Source organism: Arvicanthis niloticus, chromosome 5 (assembly GCF_011762505.2).
Source record: "Arvicanthis niloticus isolate mArvNil1 chromosome 5, mArvNil1.pat.X, whole genome shotgun sequence".
NCBI lineage: Eukaryota > Metazoa > Chordata > Mammalia > Rodentia > Muridae > Arvicanthis > Arvicanthis niloticus.
This window is the reverse complement of record NC_047662.1, coordinates 27,546,022-27,555,444: the sequence shown is the minus strand read 5'-3', so window position 1 is coordinate 27,555,444 and position 9,423 is coordinate 27,546,022. Positions and strand designations below refer to the sequence as shown.

General features: G+C 43.9%; 1 pseudogene; it reads right to left on the bottom strand.

Moving 5' to 3' along the window:
- Window positions 1-6,372: 6,372 nt before the first annotated feature.
- Window positions 6,373-8,721, bottom strand: LOC117708654 (heterogeneous nuclear ribonucleoprotein A3 pseudogene; annotated as a pseudogene).
- Window positions 8,722-9,423: the final 702 nt, after the last annotated feature.

The following is a 9,423-nucleotide window of genomic DNA, read 5'->3' as shown; positions in this document are numbered from 1 at the left end:
GCATGTAGGTGTATATGCAGATGGACCATGCATGTACATTAAATAAATAAATAAATAAATAAATAAATAAATAAATAAATAAGGAAATAAGGGGAAAAAAATAAAAGGACACCGAGCCCTGAGCATGTCAAAGGGGAAGAGGTTAGCCCAATTTTTGCCATTTTCCAGGTCCAATTTCATCAGAGTCTCCCTGAGAGTTTTAGTCATCCCTTTTACCTGGCATAATCTTGTGGCCTACTTGCACAGTTTAATTTTGAATTAATATTTAATACTTTTGTCAAATTTTTAGACATTTTGACCATGAAGGCCAGGCCATTGTCAGACCTCAAATTTAGGGGCAGTCCAAATCTAGGAATTATTTCCTGAACAAGTGTCTTACCACCTATTGGGACAGGCTTTGTTTGGGTGGGGCAGGCTTCCACTCAACCTGAGAAAGTGTCTACAAAGACCAGCAAATGCTTATAGTCAAAACCAGTAGGCCTAATTTCAGTGAAGTCCAACTCCCAATGTTCCCCAGGCCTACTTCCTGGAGCCTGGATGCATGTGGGATCTTACACCGTTTTGGGGTTTATCTGAGCACAGGTGGTACATCTAAAAGTGGTGCCATTAATCAGTCTTTCCAATTTTGGAGCATCATACCCGACCTTGAGGAGATCAGCAGGCTCTGTGGTCCCTAGGTGGATGGCTCGATGGAGGACTGTAACAAGTTGCCTTCTTAGCCTAGCTGTCTGGCAACATCTGCAAACCTTGCTTAGCTTGTGTGGGCAGTTCTTGTTCTGCTCTGTTACTTCCACCTGGGGTGGTGTTACTTTGGGTGGTCCAGTAAGCTGGGTTCCAGCTGGTCTACCAAGACTTGGAGAGGTCCCACTGTTTCCAGGGCCACTTCCCAGGTGGCCAAGTTAGCCACTCTGTTACCTCTGGCTTTGGGGGAATCTCCTTTTTGATGTCCTTTGCAATGGAGTATCTTCTTGGGTAGCCAGATAGCTTCCAATAGGGTTAAGATTTCTTCTCTGGCCGGGCGGTGGTGGCGCACGCCTTTAATCCCAGCACTTGGGAGGCAGAGGCAGGTGGGTTTCTGAGTTCGAGGCCAGCCTGGTCTACAGAATGAGTTCCAGGACAGCCAGGGCTATACAGAGAAACCCTGTCTGGAAAAAACAAAACAAAACAAAACAAAACAAAAAAAAGATTTCTTCTCAGTTTTATTTCTTTTCCTGCTAAGGTTAGCAGTCCTCTTTCCATGTATAGAGCCTCATAGACAATAAGTAAGCCATGGTGAAAGCAAGTAGACAATCAATGTGTATGGCATAGTCTTGTCTTTCTCCCAGAGGAATCAAAGCTTAAAGCTCAGCTTATTAAGCTAAGGTTTCCCTGCTTAAAGATTGTGCTCAGATAGTCTTACTTGGGTCACGGTTTCCCTGCTTAAAGATTGTCCTCAGATAGTCTTACTTGGGTCACCATCACAGCTCCTGTGTACCTGATCCTGCCTTGGATAAAACTGCTCCCATCTGTGAACAATACACCCATCTGGTGTTACCAAGGGGACATCAGTGAGATCAGGCCTGATAGACTGGACCAGGTCAAGACAGTCATTCAGGGGTTCTGCAGGGTCATTTTTTCCCGGGATTGAGGGCTGATATCTTGTTGAACCAAGTGCAGTGTTGGTTCAGAAGCAGGGCTTGGTATTGAGTCACCTGGGGATCAAGCATCCATGTCTGGGTGCCCCCTTCAAGATAATGATGGATATACATCAGTTCATACACTGACAATTGTCAAGTAATAGCACTTTTCCTCCTCATCTTCCCTCCTTCCTTTGTCTCCAACCCCCTTTCTTCTCCTCTGTCTCCTCCTCCTATTCCTCCTATTCTATCCGTCCCCCTTCTCCTCCTCTTTTCTTTTGCAATACCCAGGATTAAACCCAGAACTTTATACAAGGTAGGCATGTGTTCTGCCACTAAGCAATCCCTCAAGCCTAAAGTGTAAACAAATAAATAGTAGTAGTAGTTTGTTTGATTGGTTGGTTGATTTGGTTTTGGTTTTAGTTTTTTCAAAATAGTGTGTAACAGAGCCCTGGCTGATCTGGATTCACTCTGCAAACCAGGCTGGCCTCAAACTCAGAGAAATCCACCAGCTTCTGCCTCTCAAGGGCTGGGATTAAAGCCCTCTACCACCATTCCCAGCAACAGTAATTGATTTTTTAAACAGGGAATTCCAATGTAGGATCTAACTTCCTATCAGTGATATGTTTGGTATTCGGTTACATTTAAAGTCATCGGTATATCTTGTATCTCAAATGGATGTTCTCCCTATCAATTTATTTTGCAAATCATGCAGTAGCCATTTTGAAAATATCAGTAGAGGGCTGGGGATGTAGCTGAGTGGTATCGTGCTTGCCCACCAGGGACAGATTCCTGGGTTTGATCCCAGTGGTAGCTTAAATGAGAAATGTCCCTCATATGCCCAAGCATTTGAACACTTGGACCCCAGTGGTGGGAGGCTGTTTGAGAGGTTTATGGAATATGGGCTGGCTGGAGGAAGTACGTCATTGGGGGCGGGTGGGGAGGCGGTGAGAACTCACAACCTACTCCTATTTCCAGTTTGCACTCTGTTTTCATGTTTGAGGTTGAAACTGTAATTGCTCAGATTCCTGCTTCTGCCATCACGGCTACTAATTGTTGCTATGACTCTTCCTAGCCTAACAACCATGATGCGTTTTTATTGTTCTTATCCCTCTGGAAGCATAGCCCCAAGTAAACTCTATCTTCTATAAGCTGCCTTGGCCATTGTATTTTATCACAGCAACATAAACATAACTAATACAATCCCTCTCGAGAAGAGGGGAATGGGGAAGACTGGTTTACTAAGAAATGCCAGTCTACCAGATGTAGGTATATCTGTTATAAAGTGGTAAAAGCCAGGGGCTAGACAGCTCAGGCAGTAAAATGCTTGCTGTCATGAAGACTTGAGTTTGAGCTCTAGAATCCCATTTTTAAAAAACTGGGCATGGGGAATATGCTTATAATCCCGACTCTGGAGAGGCAGAGAAAAGTAGATCATCAGAGCTTGCTGGTCAGACAGACTACAGCTTAATTGGCAGGTCAAAAAAAAATGGTAATTGTCAGGTATGGTGGCACAGGTCTTGAAACTCAGTGTGCTCAGGACAGAGTAAACAGAAATCTGATTTTGGAGTTAGCCAAGTTCCAGGATAGCCAGAGCTACACAGACAAACCCTGTCTCAAAAATCAACACAAGAAGGCTGCTTTTCCACAGGTCCTGAGTTCAATTCCCAGCAACCACATGGTGGCCTGCAACCATCTGTAATGGGATCTGATGTTGTCTTCTGGTATGTGTGAGAACAGCTACAATGTACTTACATACATGAAATAAATAAGTCAATCAAAAATCAAAACAAACAAAACATGGATGTCTCCTGAGGGACACTGAATAGCTTATAAGGATGTTGTCTGGCCTTCAGACTGTATACAATAAAAATAAGGGTTGGAGAGATGGCTCAGTGGTTAAGAGCACTGACTGCTCTTCCAGATAGAGGTCCTGAGTTCAATTCCCAGCAATCACATGGTGGCTCACAACTATCTGTAATGGGATCCGATGCCCTCCTGGTTGCTGGAAATTGAACTCAGGACCTTTAGGAAGAACAGTCAGTGCTCTTAGGCACTAAGCCATCTCTCCAGCCCGGACTCAGTTATCTTTAAGGGGCTGGCTACTAGGAGTTTGACCATGCTCCAGTGAGTTATATGAGCAATACAAATTGGATTTGGTTTTTGTTTTTAAAATTTTTGTTTTTGCAGGGGGTTCAAAGATGGAAAGAAGGAATGGGAAGCAAGTGGGACTGGATGTACTGTATGAAATTCCCAAATAATTAATAAAATACTATGTTGGGGGATGAAAGAAAAAGGAAAGCTAAGCTTAAGTCCAAGCATGGTGATACACATTTTTAATTCCAGATAACAGAAGCAAGCAGATCTCTGAGTTCAAGACCAGCCTGGTATAGAGTGAGTTCCAAGCAGAGAAAAACTTAAGTCCAGGCATGATGATACACTCCATTGATCCCAGCAATCAGGAGACAGAGCCATACAGATCTGAGTTCAAGATCAATCTACAGAGCAAGTTCCAGGACAGCCAAGCTCAGGCAGTGAAGAAAGCTGGTAATAACAGAATCAGGGGGTCATATTCCAGCTGCTGCAAGAAGCAGAACTCAGCAGCATAGCCATGTGGCTCTGGCTTTAGAGTCAAAAAAAGAAGGGACTACTGGGACAATTGATGCTGGTTAGCTATAGCTAAGAATCAGTGGTGATTAAGAAAAGACCACCATCACTGAGGTGAAATCTTCTGGGAAGTGTTTTTTGAGAACACAAAGAAACTGTTCCAGAAATAGCCAAAGTTGTGCCTCATGCTGCACCTGGACTTGATAATGTGTAAGAATCACCCAGGTGGTACTGGTTTTAAAGGTATGAAAGGGGTCATGGAGAGCAGCTGAGGCTTGGCACTGTGAGATGCCATGGAAGGCCATTGTGAAGGTGCAGCCTCAGTTGCAGTTGGTGGCCCAGGACTGATGGGGTCATGCAAAGAATTTGAGGCTTGGCACCTCAACTATGCCTATGAGATCCTATGAGAGGCTGTTGGTGAAGCCTAGTTGCAGCAGAAGACCCCAGTACACTAGAGATTCTAGTACCATGGGGTGATCACCAAGAACTGCAGCAGCAGTGGAGTGAAACCAACCAGAGTCTAGAGTACTACAGAGGACAGAGCTGGAGATGTGACCCAAGCCCTTTGGAAGAGTCCACAAGATCGTGTGTAGATTCCAGACATTGGAACAAGAAGATGTAATGTCAAAGTTGCCTTTGGAGACACCAAGATGTTAAAGATGCCAGAGCCATGGGATATCTGCGAGGAAAGCTGCAAACAAGGAGTGGAACCAGCAAAAGAGAATTGTGTTGCAGTCAACAAAGGAGTTGGAGATCTGAAGAAGACTTTCACGTCAGACATGCAGATACAGAGTTTCAAGTTTGCCCAGCTGCTTTTTAGTCTTGTTTGTTCCAGGATTTACTCACAATGACATTTCGGAATGGTATGTGATGTTTAAGGTATGTGATCTGTTTTTTTGATTTTGACTTTACAGGGGATTACAGTTAAGTGATTGAATGAATCTCAGAAAAGAATTTGAACTTTGGACTTTTAACATAATTGAGACTGCTATAGACTAAAGGGACTTTGAAGTTGGATTAAATGTATTTTATATTATGCTATGTTTAGATAGTACTCTAGAATCACGTGTTTGAACAAGCCTATGGACACTAGGCAGTGGAATGTGGTGGTTTGAATATGCTTGGCACAGGGAGGTGTGGTCTTGTTGAGGAAGTATGTTACAGTTGGGGTGGGCTTTGAGAGTTTTCTCCTAGCTGCCTGAGGATGCCAGTCTTCTCCTAGCAGCCTTCAGATGAAGATGTAGAACTCTCAGCAACTCCTGCATCATGCCTGCCTGGACACTGCCATGCTCCCACCTTGATGATAATGGACTGAACCTCTGAACCTATAAGCCAGCCCCAATTAAATGTTGTCCTTATAAGAGATGCCTTGGTCATGGTGCCTGTTTGCAGCAGTAAATCCCTAAGACAGGAAGTGAGGCAAGAGGATCAGAAGTTCAAGTTCATCATTCTTTAGCAGCTCTATAGCAAGGGCTACACGAGACACTGTTTGAGGGAGGTGTGAAAAAAAAAGGACAAGAAATCAGAAAGCAAATAGAATTAGATCCAATGTCACATGGGCATGTCCTTGAAATCCCATATTTGACTGCACAGCATAAAGAAATGCTGTGTGCCCATATCCCTGAGTTAGGCCCACAGAGTATTAAAAAGGAATGCAGTTGAGGGTTGAGATTTTATCAAATTAAGACAGATAGCTGTTATACATCATCAAGAGCACGGTGGGAAAGGATGGTTTGGGGGCCACTGTGCTAAGGGCAACATTAGCCCAGCATTAATTAGCTGATTAACTGCATGGCTACCTTGTTAACACAACTTCCCCCCCCCGCCCCCAGGAATGTACATTTAATGGACACTACATTGCATTAATCAATAGCTGCACCTTTTGCAAACTGTAGCTATGACAGTCCTGAACAGGAAGGGTTTCCTGTCTAAGCTGCAGTAACTTTTCTGACTCTGGATCATCGTTCCTTCTGTGGCAGGTTTTTACAGTTCCTCTAAACACATTTGGGACGATTGTCTCAAATAAGCTGCAGTTTTCCTGACAACTCCTTGCTCCCTCTCCTGCTAAGAATGTAGCCATTTCTGTCTTGTTTTAAAACCTTCTGTTACCATATCCACCACTTCCACTTCCAGATCCACAGCCACCACCCTAGGGACTGCCTGAGCTTCTTCCACCAAAACTGCCGCTCTTCGTGGCTCCATACTTCGATTGCTGCTGTCCACTATAATTTCCAAAGTCATTATAGTTCCCACCACCACCATAGTTACCTCCACCAAAATTTCCTCCTTCATTGTAACCATCATATCCTCCTCCACCACCACATCCACCACCTTGGTTTCCATATCCCAGTCCACCACCTCCATAACCTCCTCTACTACTGTAACCAGAACCACCACCATAGTTGTCACCATCACCTGCAAATCCATTATATCCACCATCACCACCTCCATAACTACCCCTGCTGCCACTACCTCCACCACCATAGCCTCCTCTTCCACCAAAGTTTCCTCCACTGTGGGGAGCTGACAGAAGGTGGTTATCATCCGTGCAGCCATCTTGATCCATATACCCTGACAAGAGACTTGATTACAACAGCCTACAATAGCTGAGCACACTCTGATAACATCTTGTTTTAGATACCCAGGATCTTCCCTTGGGTGTGTGAGACTTAAAGGTGTGATTTAGAGCCGAGACTTAAGGGCGTGACTTAAGGGCGTGACTGAGAGGCATGGCTTAGAAGTGAGACATATAAAAGGTGAGAGGCAAACAGAAGAAATTATTAGGTATTAGGCACTTGGCACTTGGAGGAAGAACTTGGAATTAGACAGTAGGCACTTGAGATTAGACACTCGAGACTTGGAAAGAGAATTAGACATTAGGCACTTAGCACTTGGAAGAAGTAACTTGGAACTTGGAGGCACTAGGGACTAGGAACTAGGGATTAGGAACTCAAGACTTGGGACTTAGACTAGGAAGAGAGACTGAAGAATAAACGGGATTGAATCACACTCTGTCTGGTCTCCATTCCTCGAATCGGTCCTCACACTCTCTCTTGCTGAACCCCGACCCGCAGACCAGAGAAGCTTGGGGCAGTGCGGGCTCTAACAGTTTAGCCCCCAAGGCTTTTGGCAGTGCGGGTTCCAATATTGACAGAGTGGTCTGCAACACTCCACAGCCTATAAAGTTGCCAGATCCACCTCCACTACCTTTCTGTGATCCAGCAGACTGCAACACTTGTTTATAAAGGGCTCTTTTCACTTCACAGTTATGCCCATTAATAGTGTGGTATTTCTGAACAACACTTTTATCAACTGTGTCATGATCATCAAAAGTTACAAAAACAAATCCTCTCTCTTTCCCACTCTTCCTGTCTTCCATAACTTCTATGGTTTCAATCTTGGCATACTTTTCAAAGTAGTCTCTCAGATTATGTTCCTCTATATCCTCTTTAATACCACCAACAAAAATTTTCTTCACCGTTAAATGGGCACCAGGCTTTACAGAATCCTCTTAGAAACAGCTCTCTTTGGTTCCACCACATGTCCATCCATCAACCCTGTGTGGCCAAGCACACATTGCAGCATCCACCTCTTCAACACAAGAGCAGGTCACAAAACCAAAGACTCTGGAATGTTTTATTTGGGAATCTCTTATTACCACACAGTCTGTCAGTGTGCCCCATTTCTCAAAATGTTCTCTTAAGCTATCATCAGTGGTTCCAATGCTCAGACCACCAATAATCAGCTTCCTCCGCTGCTCTGTTTCCTTGGATCACGGCCCTCCATTTCTAGTGGACTAGCCTCTTCCAACTTGAGTTCAATACCTTTTTAAAAACATTTTATTTACTTATTTTATTTACTTATTTTATATTTATTTATATTTTATTTACTTTATTTTATATGCTGTAGCTGTCTTCAGACACACCAGAAGAGGACATCAGATCCCATTACAGATGGTTGTGAGCCACCATGTGGTTGCTGGGAATTGAACTCAGGACCTCTGGAAGAACAGTTAGTGCTCTTAACTGCTGAGCCATCTCTCCAGCCCCAGTATATATATAGTTTTAAAGCCATAAATAGCACCACCTGGATGTCCTCCACATCAACTCCTGACTCCAGGTTCCTGTCCTTGTTTGAGTTTGTAAGATAAATGCTTTTGATGATACACTGTTACATGGAAGTGTGACATAAATCCTTTCCTCCACAAGCTGCTTTTGGTCACAGTGTTTCATCACAGCAGTAAAAACCCTAAAACACTCAGTGGGAACCTCTGAGGAATACAGGAGACATGTCCTTTTGCACCTCACTAAAATTAATTGCTGCAAGCCAAAAAAAAAAAAAAAAAAAAAAAAAAAAAAAATCTTACTTTCAGAGCCCAGCTGAAGCAAATACAGACACTATGTGAACTGTGAACCTTTGGTTCCTTGAAGCTCCCTGGAGTGAATGGAGCAGAGAGCCATTTCCCCTGCTCCTATACCTCATGAGCAATGGGGTTCATGCTGCCAAGTGTGCTCTCCAGCCAAACCACTGGCCTTGTGCATAAAGGCAGAGGCCAGCCAACACCAAAGGGCACTAGAACAAAGATTAGCACTGTGCCCTATTAAGAAAAGAGGAGAGGAGAAGGATTTACAAAAAGTTAATTAAGCTTGGATTCCAGAAGCCCCTCATTTGCAAGTGCCCTGGGGAGAGGTGAGAGCTATTGAGCATTGTAGCCTGCTATAGATCAGAGAAGGAAGGGATTTACGATCAAGAAGCATTTGTGGGCTGCAGGCAACCTTAGTTACTGCTCAGCCTGCTGCCCTTGCAGAATGCTCAATGAATTTTCCTTTCAAGTAGGAGGAGAAGGAAGAAAGGCAGCTGAATTATTTTGTAAAGATTGCCTAACGATCTTAGACGAGTCAGGTGTTGTAGCTCACACCCATAATTCTAGCACATGGGAGGTTAAGGCAGAAGGATGGCTTTTGAGTTTGAGGCCAGCCTGGGCACACAATGAGTTGCAGGCTAGCCTATGTGGCAGAGTAAGTCTCTGTCTTAAAATAATAATAATAAATTAGTAATAAGGCTTTGGATGCTTCTCACCTCTGCAGACACCAAGCATGCACATAGACCACATCTCTCTGCATAGCCCTGGCTATGGTGGAACTCACTATGCAGACCAGACTGACTTGAAATGCATAGAGCTCTACCTGCCTTTGCTTCT